Genomic DNA, 14376 nt, shown 5'->3' with positions numbered 1-14376 from the left:
AAGTCAAATTCATAGAAACAGAAAATACAATGGTTGTTATTATGGGAAGGAGTGTGGGGAGATTTTGGTCAAAGGGTACAAAGTTTCAGTTATATAGAATGAATAAATTCTAGAGATATATTGTGCAGCCTGAAGACAATAGTTAATAATGCAGTGTTGTATAACTGAAATTTGCTAAGACAGTAGATCTTAAATGTTCTCACTAGAGAGAAAAAAAAAAGCCTGACAACAATGGCAGATGTCAACAACAACTGACCAAAAAAAATTAGCCGTTCTTGCTAGAATCAGGTAGGGGACGTTCCTTGTAATAGCTTGGAGATGGGGAAAACTTAAAATGCTATTCCCAAAACTGCCTGCCATACTCAAGGGACCAGCACAGAAACTCAAAAGCTACCCAAAGTCTACTATCCACCAAACTCATTAATGAAGTGTTGGAGAGTGACATTCATGGAAGACGGTCACTATGAAGGCTCACAAATTTACTATATATATGAATTTTTTAGGCTTTCTTGTTTAAAATACGTACTCCAGAGGTACACCTAGAAAAAAATTGTGGTTAAGTAGATCTAGGGGAGGATAATTTTAACAAGACCCAAGAATCTATACTTTTTAATAAAATACTCCCGGGAATTCTGAAACATAATGGCAAGTTGAAAATATTTATACTACTCTCCTTTAGTTGTAAAATCAACCACATATTGCAAAGGAAAAAAAAAAGAATTTGAGATCATGGTCTTTTAAGTAAGTCTGGGTGTGAATTCTAGCATCTTAGTTAAACTGTGTAATCTTGAGTAAGTTATTAAAACTTTCTAAATCTCAGAAAGCACATATGTAAAATAAAAGGAATCATTGTAACGAATGAGAATCTGATGGGGATTCATCTTTTAAATATTATAGTTATTGTTATTGTTATTATTATCCTCTCTAAAGCCTCAAATAACATCTTTAAATTACCACAACTTACTACTTTTGAACATCTCTAAACCCAATGATTAGAAGACTTGTGCTGGATCCCTGTGGTAAACTCATAATAACGAAGCCCCTTTTTATATTGTAATAATATGCAGCATAGAAGCATAAAGAACAATGTAATTGTGCAAGAATAAATTAAATCAAAGCTATATGATGGGGCCATAACATCTGTTGAACAATATCTATCATCACTGATAGTATAATGATGATCCTGGGACTATGCTGTGAGGGTGGCTTCATAGACTAAGAAATTTCAATTCAAACGGCACAATAGGATTCTATGCCTTGTTTGTTCAGGTCCCTTATGCAGAAGTAGAGACAAGAAGAGAAAAAGAACTTATAAATCTTTCGTATTCACAACCTTTACTAGTTTATTTTCCCCCAAAATTTACTTCTAGTAAAGATGTTTCTATGTCTTATGTACTGGATTCTTTACATACATTAGGCCTTTTTTTGTAAGAAAATTAAAAGCTATAAATAAATTAGTCCTTAAAATGTGACAGCATATTTAGTCAGAAGAGATTATACTAAGAGTTTGGATTACTAGCTCTCAGAGGCGGGGCCTTCTCCATGAACATGCCCCTTTGCTGGCAGGAGGAGAGCTCTAATGCTATGGCCCAGGGTTTTAACTTGTCTCAGCTCCAGAAGTAGGTTTTATTCCCCTGATCTTTTCCTATAGCTCCAGCTCCTATAGTTCTTCTGTGACTGATGGCAATAGGGTTTGCTGACTTTTTCCAAGAGCTTAAGGGTTTGGTTCAATAAGGAAGAAAGGTCAGGAGAACCCTGGCAGCTTCCTGCCTTGCCCACAGCAACTGCCACGGCTCACCCTCAAGCCCAGACTATCAGCAGCCTCTGAGTGGACGTTTTTACAGGTTCTTGGTGATCATTGGGAGAAAAGAATTTCAGGACACACCACTTGAGCCAAGCAAGCAGCTTTTTTAACTGAAAGTGAAAGTACACTCTCTGAGAGAGGGAGCAGGCTTGAGGGGAGCAGCACCAGGAGGAAGTGGTTTTTGGTCTTTTGAAGTCTTACTAATTGAGGGGAGGAATATTCAAGGCTACAGGTTTGGTTTTTACTAAGAATTCAGGTAGTAATTCCTAGAACTGGGCTCCCTCCCATTTTTATACTTTATATGGTTGCCTCAGAACTGTCATGATGATTTCAAGGGTGGAGAAATTTTAAAACTGCAATGTAAATGAACTGTAATTAGCTAAAGTTCATGTAAGGTGGCAGAGATAGCTGACCAGCCAGTTGAAGCTGGTTCTTGCCTGTGGTTATCAGCACCCCCTAGTTAGCTTCTGCCTATACCCAATCTTCAAGACCCCACATCTGGTCTCAGCCCTGTCTCCCAGTTTCCTACTCTAACAAAACCACAGGAAGGTTTTCTGTGGTCTTTTGCTTGGCCCTCAGTCATTTTCCTGGGCATCCACAGAGGTCCATGGAGAAGAGCCTACAAGTGGGTGTCAATACCCCCTGTGTCTGTGGCTCCCAGTGTTTCCATGGTCTCATTCTAGATCATGCCTGGCTTTTGGCAATTTACTGAAAATTTTACCTTAAGTTTTCCCAGCTTTTATGACACTTCCTGTCTGCATTAGATAAGCAAGTGCTTACATCCCATCTGACCAAGGTGGTCTTACTATTCCCCTCACCTTGACAAAACTAATAAACCTAATAACCCAATTAAAAAGTGAACGAAAGAACTTAAATGGACATTTCTCCAAAAAGACAGACAAATGGCCAACAGGTGTATATGAAGATACTTAACATCATGAATCATCAGGGAAATGCAAATCAAAACCATAATGAAATATCACCTCACACCTCTTAGGATGGCTACTACAAAAAACAAAACAAAACAAAGAACATAACAAATGCTGGTGAGGATGCTGAGAAATTAGAACTCTAGCACATTGTTTGTGGAAATGTAAAATGGTGCAGCTATTATGAAAAATGATCTGGCAGTTTCTTAAAAGACTTATAATAAAATTACTATATGATCCACGAATTTTACTTCTGGGTATATATCCAAAGGAGTTGGAGCCCAGCATGATTTTTATAAAAATTGATAAGCTGATTCTAAATGTACATGGAAAAGCAAAGGACCAAAATAGCTACTAAAATTTTGAAGAAAAAAAAGTTGAAATATATTACCTTATTGTAATATTTACTTCAAAGCAACAGAAACTGAAACAGTTTGGTATTTGGGATTATATAGATCAACAAAAGTCCAGAAATAGTTGCACACATTAATTGATTTCCTTCAAATGTATCATAATCTGATGAGGAAAGGAACAAATCATGCTAGAACAATGATATATCAATATGAAAAAAATAAATGAACTGCAACCTTAATGACACACCAAACAAAAATTAACTTGAAATGGATCATAGTAAGAAATAAATAGATACCACTTTTAGAAGAAAATAGAAGAAATATTAATAATCTTAAGGTTATTAATAGATTAGATATCAGAACAAATAAACACAAACAATAAAAGAAAAAATTAATTGGACCTTATTAAAATTAAAAATGTTTTTTCATAATAGGTATCATTAAGAACACAAAAATGCAAGCCACAAACTGGGAGAAAATAACTGGCAAGGCATATGTGAAAAAGAGCTCTTATCCACAAGATATAAAGAATTCTTATAGTATAGTAATAATATAACAAATAAAATACGGGCAAAATGTTAGAGCAGATAATTCTCAATGGAAGATAGACAAATGGCTAGTAAGTGCATGAAAACATGCTCAAAAACATTTTAGTGCATTGGAGACAAGAAAATTAAATTCATAATGAGATAATACCACACATCCATAACAATGGCTAAAACTAAAGACTGAAGAATCCAACTACTAAAATGGAAGTAGGGCAACTATAACTCTTATACATTCCTGGTGAAAATATAAAATGGTATCCTTACTTTGGAGAATAATTTGGCATCTTCTTATAAAGTTAAACATGAATCTATCATATTACCCAACAATTCCATGACTAGTTATGCCCAAAGAAATCAAAACCACACAAAATCTTGATTATTCCATGAAAGAATTTCATAGTAGCTTTATTCATAAATTTCAAAAATTAGAAATAGCCCAAATTTCATCAACACATGAATGCATTATAAGATCATGGTGCAACAGAATAATTCTTAGAGACTAAAAGAAATAAACTGTGGATACATGCAATAATGGGATGAATTGCAAGACTTTGTATGGAGAGAAGGCAGCCAAACCAAAAAAAATTCATACTGTTTAATTCTATTTATATGAAACTCTAGACTGGCAAAGCTATTGCAGAGTGACAGAAAGAAGACCAATGGTTGTCTGAAGCAAGAGAGGGAGGGATTGCCTACAAAGAAAGAACCCAAGGAACTCTTCTGGGGCAACGTAAATGTTTCAGGTGGTGGTTACATGAGTGAACACATTTACCAAAACTTATCTAACTGTGCATTTAAAATGGGGGCATTAGTTGTATGTAAATCAGGCCACAATTAACTTGAGTAAAAATTATAACACAGTGATTAATTAGGAAAAGACTTATGTTCATTGAATCCTCCCTCCATGGCTGGAGCAGTGATACCCATTTTGGCCAGTGGTAGACATCTGATCCCATTAAAATAAAATTATCATAAGGGTCATTTGTAAGAGTGTTACTGAACAGAACCTGGATCTGCTCACCGAGTGCAGTGAAGCCAAACACCTATATCCAGGTTTGCAGCGAGAAAAAGGAGGGTGTTTATTTGCAGAGTGCCAAGCAAGGAGAATCAGTCAACTCACACTTAATACCCTACCTTTCTGATGGTCTCCAAGAAAGGGTTTTTAAAGACAGGAGTACATTTCAGGAAAGCAAAAGTTACTGGCAAAATGGTAAATCAATAAATGAAGGATATACATTAGTTTGGGGGCCTTATAGGTTATAGGTGGATTCAAAGATTCCTTGATTTGCAATTGGTTAAGAAAGCAAAGCTTTGTCTAAAAACTTGGGGTCAGCAGAAAGGAATGTTAGAGTTTGACCTGTGGGAGTGACTCTTTCCAGACTCCACAGAAAGAAATTTGGAACAAAGAACTGCGGTCAGAGTTTAGTCCTCACTTCCCCCTTATCTGAGGTCTATTTGACAGCAGTCAGCATTTTCCATCTGGTGACGGTCTGGTTCTGAAAAACAACTCAGGGACATATGCTAAGATGTTATCTTTAGTTTCTTTAGGGAACCAAACATCTTATGACTCTAACTTACTTGGGTGGACATTGTTTTAAGCTATTATTATATTCTTGCTTACCAGGTTGCTCATTTAATTCTCAAGGCTAGCTAGGTGCCTGGAATTTCCCTGGAAGAAATTAAGATTTGCCTTTATTTTCATGCATGGGGGCTGGCAGCAGGTCCCTAAGAGGAGTCTCTGCTCAGTCTCAAGAGTAGAGCCACATGCCTGCACAATAAGGATGCTGAAATGAAAGAACCTAAAGGAATAGATCCTGAGCTTGTATGAGTCAGTACCAAGGGACACTCTTAGAAAAAGCTGAGAGTACATAATCTCTTATAAAAACAAAAGTTCAAGGGTCATCCTGTTGTGGTTTATGTTTCATTGAGATGTATTGATAGATGATGGGATGCAACATTTTGGAGTACCTATTATATGCTAGACACTGCTGAGCTACAAAGATGAATCAAACAAAAGCTATACCACAAGGAACTATAAATATAAAGGGGGAAACAGACATGCACAAAAGTAATTCTAAGGCAAGTGCTTTCCTACAAAGATGAGGTAATAAAGAAATATTTCAGGAAGCAGCACATTTATGATGCAGACAAAACTTTAACAGCCATTCTGAAAAGGCACTCTTGGCAGACAAATTAATATGTTAAAAAGACACCATCAATCTAAGCTTTTTTAGAACCATAAAATAAAGAGCATTCTCCATGTTAGCATTGGCAAATGTATCCTTCCAGTGAAGCTCAAATAGCATATGGAATTATCTAAAGCATTCAGTTTAAAATTAGCATTGAAAGGAGTCCTGAATGCTCAGATAACCACTCTCATCTGAGCCACGAAAGAGTAATTTAGCTCCGCCTAAGGGGCAATATGTTTCATAAAACCCTTACCTTTTCTTAATGATATAATGCAACTAGTCTTAAAGAGTTTTGCCTTAAAAGCCTCTTAAAGTCTGCAGCAAAATAACCCAGAATTACCATACCTTCAATTACACATACTGTGCTGCTCTAGAAGGATTGGACTTGAATACAGTGTTTACCGAGATTGCAAAGTCTAAGAGTTGCTACAACTCTATTAACTGGCTAATCTGAGCTCTAAATGGGAACATTAAAAGAGGAATATAGACCTCTTTCAAATAAAAGAAATAATTCTTTATTTGACAAGTTTCTTTTACTCCTGGTAAAGGAGTGAAGGATGTACCTTCCCAAAATATGCTGCATTGGTATATTGATTATTTCAAGTTGAAAACAGTGGGAAAATTGTAGTTCAGAAAAGACTAGCTGACCTGTCTCTTCCTGCATGGAGCAGGCCATAATGTTAAGTCTGGGTGGAGGGCAAATAGGTGGCAAGGCAGGTAGAGGAAGTGAGTGGCTAAAGGTGGAGAGTGGGAACCACTCAGAATGCAGAAAAGAAACTGCAATATCAGATTATTTGTGGCTAGAGACTTTTCCCTAGAGGAAGCATGCACAATGAGTTGTTTAACTGACCTGGGGCGCACTACCATCTAATTAGCATTATGGGTTTGACCCCCCAGTAAGGTTTACAGGGAGGATTCTGGGACGATGCACCTGTAAAAAGGAAACTGTAATATAACCCCAACCTGTCAATCACCCAAAGTCAGGTAACAGCAACCAATCCCACCTAGGAGGCAGGTGGAACAAACTTGCGAGCATATAAAAGACAGTGTATGCTTTTAGACTTCGGAGTCTTCTCCATTCACAGAGAATGACTGTCTCTCCCTCTGAGATGTACTTTGACTTTGCAATAAACACTGTGTGTGTGAGATCGCTTTGCATTTATGGTCACTTTATCATCGGCCTGACTCCATACCAGTACTCATTCTTGATGCTGGGAACCGAGGACCAGGGAACATCGAGACAGGTCTAACAATAAAGTTTCCTCAGGGTACCAGGTTGCGAAAACAGCTGTTATCCTCAGAGACTGGAAAATGGAGGCTGCAACGGACCTGAATGAATATACTTACTAACTCCTCCTGTATCTCCTAGAAAATTTACTGCCCCCCAGCCAGACTTTCTTTGTCTTGTCATTTCTTCTCAAATCTATCATTCTTTGTCTAAAAAGTCTAAAAGCATCTTACTTTGGCTACTTCAGACTTCACTCTCTTGTGAAGATCCCCACGTAAATGTAAAACTAATAAAATTTGTATGCTTTTAGTTTGTTAACCCATGTGGTGTTAATTTGGTTTCTAGATCCAGCCAAAGAACCCACATATGTGATTAGAGGGTGGTCTGGAGGTGATCTCTGACTCACCTATGCTGGTGTGCAGATTCTATACAACCTAACTCGCCTCTGTTTTCTCACAAGCCAAATTTAGCTCATGTTTGTAAGGTTCAGTTCAATCATTAACTTCTCCTGAGTGTCATCCTTAATTCCCCCAGAATAAGGGAAAAATATTCCTTTCAATTTAACACTCTCCTTTCCTCTGTTTCTAAATAAGTCACCACTTTTTACACTTTATAAAATGTGTCATCTCATTCTACTAGATTTCAATTCCTTCACTCAAAGAGATGTCTTATATACATAAGTAAATTTAGATCTTCAAGGCACCTGATATTGTGCTTAATGAAGAATAAATTAAGACATGATTAATTAAATATAGCAACAACAAAATGTCTATTCATGAGAACTGAGTTCTATTTAAAAGTTCTAGTAGTGTAATTTCGTTTGATAGCAAAATTTGGTTCTATTAAAGGGATAAAAGTATCTTTTGGAATTCCTAAAAAGTTCTGCCATAATTTCATGAGTTTACTTGAGGAGCACACAAAAATGAGTTTGAAGAAAAAGACGGAGAAAGAAAACAGTGAGGAAAGGAGAGGATAAAAACTAGGAAACAAAACAAAACACTGGTAGTGAGGAGGTAATAGAACATGTTTTAATAACTTAGATAATTGACAATTACATTATATAAACTTGGCAATGTGAATGTGTATAAATTCTTTTACACGAATGCTGTCTTCTTAGTTCTTACTGAATTGTACATTCACTCAAGATCTGAATTAATAAAGCTGTCTCCCTGTTTGGAATATTTAGGAGATTGCACTTGAACAGTGTAATATTTATCTTATTCTTTCACTAGAAGGAAGGAGCATGTTTCAGTTCGATGACAGGAAAAGGAAAATGATCTGGATTTAGGTAAACTGAGCTGCACACATCCAAGAAGAGGATGACAGAACTTCATTAAAAGTGTGGCCACAGAGGTGCATGTCTCTGACATTTTTTTAGGAGAAACTGCTTCAAGGAGCATGGCTGATTGACAATCGCACTGCCACACTCCTGGATCCACCTAGACAGGAACCTGGAAGCCACACTTCCTCAGGTTGAGTCTAGCCAATGATTGAGCATGGTGGTGGTGGTAGCTGGGCCAAATCTGCCTGAATAGGCAACTTTTGCTTTGAGGATCCTGCTGGCCGAGTTGAGACATTCTTAGCACTGTGCTGAGGTGTGAGAGGGTAGGAAAAGCCCAAGCTTTCTACTTTCCTACCCTTTCCTACCTTCCTACCGTCCTTCCCCTTTTGTTTCGCTAGTGTCAGACTTGCACAATTTTCTGAAGCCTCTAAATGCCTATTCCTGCTTTCTTTCCCTTTATGATTTACAGGCATTTCGCTCAATAAATCTAACAGATTTCTAATGCTGGCCTGGCTTCTGTTTCTCAAGAGACTTGAGCTGAATGAAAAAGATATCCTTTTAGATTTATTTATCCCACAAGCAGAGCCTCAGATTTAAGCCACATGAATATACTTGGGATTTTTCCCAGGCCCCATGTTCCAACTTATGATTTACTGGGAGGAGATTTCTTCTTTCTTTTTTGTAGTGTCTACAGCAGTGATTTTCAAATACTATTCTGAGGATTATTCTCAAGCATGCTGTATTAAAAAATAAAGGCAAGGTCCTACCTTAAGGTCATGATATATAAAAAAGTATAAAATATACACACCAAAAAATCCATAATACTACATATTTTAACTTGTTCCTCTAGGTTCATTTGGTAAATAACCATGTGTACTGTGTTTCTATTGCTGCATAACAAATTATCACAAACTTAGTCACTTTTAAAAACACATTATCTTACAGCTTCTATGGGTCAGGAGTCCATGTTCAGCTTAGCTGTTTTTCTGCTCAGAATCTCACAAGACTGCACTCAAGGCATTGGCAGGCTACATTCTCATATGGAAGCTCAAGTAGGGGAGAATCTAGTTCCAGACTCATTCAGATTGTTGGCAGTATTTATTTCCATGCAGCAGTATACTGAGATCCCCAATATTTTGCTGACTGTCAACTAGAGGCCACTGTCAAGTCCTTGGAGGCTGCTCACGGTTCTCTAACATGTACCGCTCTTCACAGGCAGGTTGCAACATGGTTGTCTACTTCCTCAAGGCCATAGGAGAATCTCTCTTTCCAGTTTGCTAAGACTGCACCTTATATAACCATACATAAACCCAGGAGTGACATCCTACCACTTTTGCCACATATTACATAAAACAAGTTAGAAGCAAGTCATGAATCCCACCCAAAAAAAAGAGGAAGGGATGACTTAAGGACTTGGATCATTGTGAGCTACGTTAGGGTGTTTTACTACACAGAGTTTGGGAACCAGCGGACCTAAGCTAATTTGATTACATTATGGTTATTAAGAACTATGCATCATCCTTTTCTTCAACTTTAAAGGTGAGATGCTATTCTACCAGACCTAAAGAGGACCAGGAAACAGCTAAGTGACATTCTGGCAACCTGATTGTTCTCTATCTCCGTACCTGATAAGTGTTGTCTTTATAGCCAAATGAGTAAAAAGAAGAAAAAAATATTTCAGACCTCTACATGTTTCTGTTGCAGAAAAGGACGGAAATCAAAGGAAAGGTCTTCCTCTGAACTGAATTCACTGCAAAATACATAAGAAAAGTTTAGAAGGCAGTGGACCTCAATTGTGAATAACTTAGACTCTGAGTATAATTAATCAGAATTTGAACACCTGATTCAACAATTACTAATTGTGTGACTTTGAATGAATGAATTAATTTCTCTTCCTCTTTCTTTCCTACTCTGTAATTGGTGTAAGAGAAGTCACATTAAGGAATGGTTCTGAAGAGTCAATTTGATAATACAAAAAAAGTTGTAGCTCGTTGTAACATTAAATACTGGCTTTTATATTTGAAATTATATTGATTGCGGTTGTAGTCATGGTCAAATTTATGTGAGAAGTGACCTTATGAAAAACAAAATGATGTGGTTTTGATATAAGTTCAAACTGCAGGCAAGAAAAAAGTTTATAAAACAAGAGAAACAAGTAATTAGATGGAAATCTCAAAAATAATCAAACATTTAAAAGAAAAAAATTAAAGGATAATAATTAAGAAATAACATAAATAAATAGAAGTATTTAAAAATAGAAGTATTTTAAAAAAATTAAAGGATAATAATTAAGAAATAACATAAATAAATAGAAGTATTTAAAACTAGAAGTATTTAAAAATCCAGAACATATCTTATTAACTTTAAAAATACAAAACTTATACTTCTTATGTACTACCTAAATTACTACTGTCTGAAATGTATTGAGGGAAAGAGGCCATAACTCAAAATTCTCTACCCAACTAACTTGTTGCTCAAAAGAGAACTAAAAGAAATAACTTTTCATATATGCAGGTAAGACGTATTACGTAGGTATATTCTTTCTGGAAGAATATTCAAACATTACCTAGATAAGTAATATATGGTTTCAAATAAATAAACCAAGAAGTATGGAAAATAAGGGAAGAAGGAACTGTCTTTTATGTACAATGAACCAGTTGAAATAATAGGAATATGTCTAAATAACTTCTGAAAATGTCATCACAATAGATAAAATAATAAGATTATGCATATAGTTCCTTTTTCTAATTATGTAAATTAGAACCTTAGATTTCTGACCAACTAAAGTGAATTGATTTGTGAAACAAATATTTTCTTTTGTAGAAGGGTATCATGCTTCTTATTTTCCAGGTTACAAAATTAGGTAAGCATTAGTTGAAGTATATGCTGAAAAAGTGTTTATCTCTACATAAAATGGAAGGAAGGAAAAAGCATAAGCAGTCACGAATATATGGCATTGAATTATCTTCTATGAAAAGACATTTTAAAATTTTTTATTAAAAATATAATTTGTTTACTGTTTAAAACAACATGACATCGTAAGGTTAAAAATGAAAGCATAAACAGATATATTAAGAAGAAATGAACAAGTATAGTCAATATTAATATATAAATTAATATATATAAATTATATACAATTTAAAGGGTGAAAACAACCAAAAAGGCTTAAAATTTTATTTTATGGTAAACGAACAATCATTAAAAAAAAAAAACCATACTTAACTTTTATATAACTGATAAAATCCAAACACAGAGAAATATACTCAAGGAATTATTTTTAAAATAATTGCATTTGTCTTCATGGAAATCTTTTAAAATAGCAAAATGAGATTTTATTCATTTTACTGTATATTTTCTAATTAAAATTGAATAGAATGTGACTAATTTAAATTAAATGAATTTATATAATTAAAATATTTTCAATTTCTTGAATATTAAAAAGTATTCTGTTATATAAATATTAGATCAAGGTGAAATTTTAATGTACTGTAAGTCAATATTTAAGAATAAAGGCAAACAGACTAAAATTAATTGAATTTGAACAAAGATAAGTTCATAAACCTAAGTGTTGCCCTTATTTAAAAATGCAGATGAAATAAATTAGCTAAGCTAAATAGACCAAGGGAAAGAGAAAAAAGTTAACTAAATAAATTAATAAGTTGAAAGATGCAATATTCAAAAAAAAAGTAGAGAATATATTTTTTTAAAGTAAGCAATATTAGAAAATATCTGGAAAACTCAGTCAGGAAAAAGTAGAAATGAGCTTTTATAAGAAGAAGAAAGGAGCTCTAACAATGTATTGGATTTAGGCAAATATATACTACACAAGAAATTTAATGTTAATTACAATTTATTAAAAAATTAATGGCTTTCAAAATGTAAATTATTAAAGAAAATGAAAAGAATTTACTTTAAAATAATTAAAAATGACAATGAAAACTTTATCATTAAATGTAGAGAGGATGATCCCTTTTAGTTAATAAAATATTTAGGCTAAGATTTAGTGTAAATATGGGAGTTGGAGGGCATGGGAAATATATATAACCTGAATTTTTGTACCCCCATAATGAACTGAAATAAAAAAAAAAGATTTAATGTAAACAATGTGACCTTGCTATGATATTAGGTTATAATTGAGAAATAATCTTCACTTTAAAATGCTTATCAAGAATATAAAATGACATTAAAAATGCTTATAGGATAGGGTCAACTAAAAAAAGTTAAATAAAAGATTTTAAATCATATATTTACTCTAAAGTAAAATTCAAAAGTTTATCATAGATTTTAAAGACTGAAAATAACACCCAAATGTTCATAGTGGCCGCGAATGCATAAAACTATGGACAGTCTTTTTCTTATATTTTTAATTGTTTTCTGAATATTCTTTGTTACAGCTTGTTAAAGGCATTATTCTAGGTCCAACTCATATAGCATAAAAAATAAAAGGAAAAACAAAATAAAGCTCTACCTTTTGGAGTTCTTGTCTCATCAGGGAGATAAATGTGTGCATGCATGCATGTGTGTCTTGAGATACTGACAAATGTTATGATAAAAACTAAGTTGGGATACAAAGTGATGTGAAAGTGCCATGATAGATTTTCTCTGAGGATTTGACATTTAAGCAGAGAATTTGAATAAAGAAAGGGATTGAGCCATATGAATATTTGGTAGGTTCATTTGCTCAAGAGAATATCAAATATGTGGTCCCTGAGTGTGTTTGGAGGTTTCAGGAAAGGTTCTGTGGAAATAGAATTGTAAAATTGAGTCTTGCCAAATTAGAGCAGGTTGGTAATACTCAAACTTTTCAATGAAACTGCAGAGAAATCATGCTTTAATAATAAAGACCATGTCCCAGCAATAAAGCATTTGACATTGGACAAAAACAAAATAGACCCACCCTAATCATGTCTAAAATCAATTTTTCACGTGAGCAACATAATCTGTCAGTAACTTAAGTGTCTATTGGAAGAAAACTTATAAAACTCAATGCCTTTCATATGCAGAATTCAAAGTCTCTACATTGTATCACTTACAGTGTCCAATATACAACAGAAAATTACTAGCCATGTGTAGAAGGAATGTGATCAAATAACATTCAAAACTATCACATTTTATACTCCACTTTTGAGGAATCATATATATAAAACATACTGAAAATTCTATGAAGTCTACAGGAATTGTGGGAATAAATTTGTTTAACCTAGTATTTCCCAAACTTATTTCATGGTGAGAAACTTTGTCATGAAAACATAAAGCTCTTAAAATATGAACACACAGAATAAAGCTCTCACTCATTGTAATACATAATAATCCTTCTAGTTGGTTAATTTGGTTTCAAGAAAAGACGTAAGCTTGTAGTGTCCTTCCAAAAATATTTAAAAACATATCAATATAGCAGTCTACCATCTTCTAGAAACATCATATATAGAGGAAGGACCTTCTATTTAGAGTCTCCTATTATAGGCACATCTATACTGGATTATTTCTATCAATAAGCATGAAGATTTTCTGCATATTTTATATTTCAGTTGTCAACTTCTGACCCAATGTTTTTGTATGACAGAAATTTATTAAACCTTTCCAAATGTTAAACACCATACAGTATTACATTGGAACACATGTATAATCACATTTAAAATAAAATGATGTTTAATTTTTAAATGTAGGTTCCTTAAGAGAGAGAGCTCCTGATTGCTCTATTTTGCATTTTTTGCTTAATCTCATATTATTTTCTCTTACTATAGACCTTGGAGAACATTATGTCCTTCAGAAACTTTTGTTTTTGCTACTGTTTATAAAACTTTTGGGGACCATGTATATGGAATTATGACAATTAATTCTAACTCAAACTACTAAAGTATAAACAAGGACAAATAAGTACCAAAATTAGATATTTATATAAAGGGAAAAAATTGGCACTTAGTTTTTAAAGATATGTATTTGACTAGTTCACATTAAGAAAAGAGGAAATAAGGTTATTATTAACTCAGCAAAATTCCAGAGGAGATCAAATAACTTCCTATCTATTTAATTTCAGGAAAGA

Source organism: Lemur catta, chromosome 1, assembly GCF_020740605.2.
Source record: "Lemur catta isolate mLemCat1 chromosome 1, mLemCat1.pri, whole genome shotgun sequence".
NCBI lineage: Eukaryota > Metazoa > Chordata > Mammalia > Primates > Lemuridae > Lemur > Lemur catta.
Note: the sequence above shows the minus strand (reverse complement) of the source record.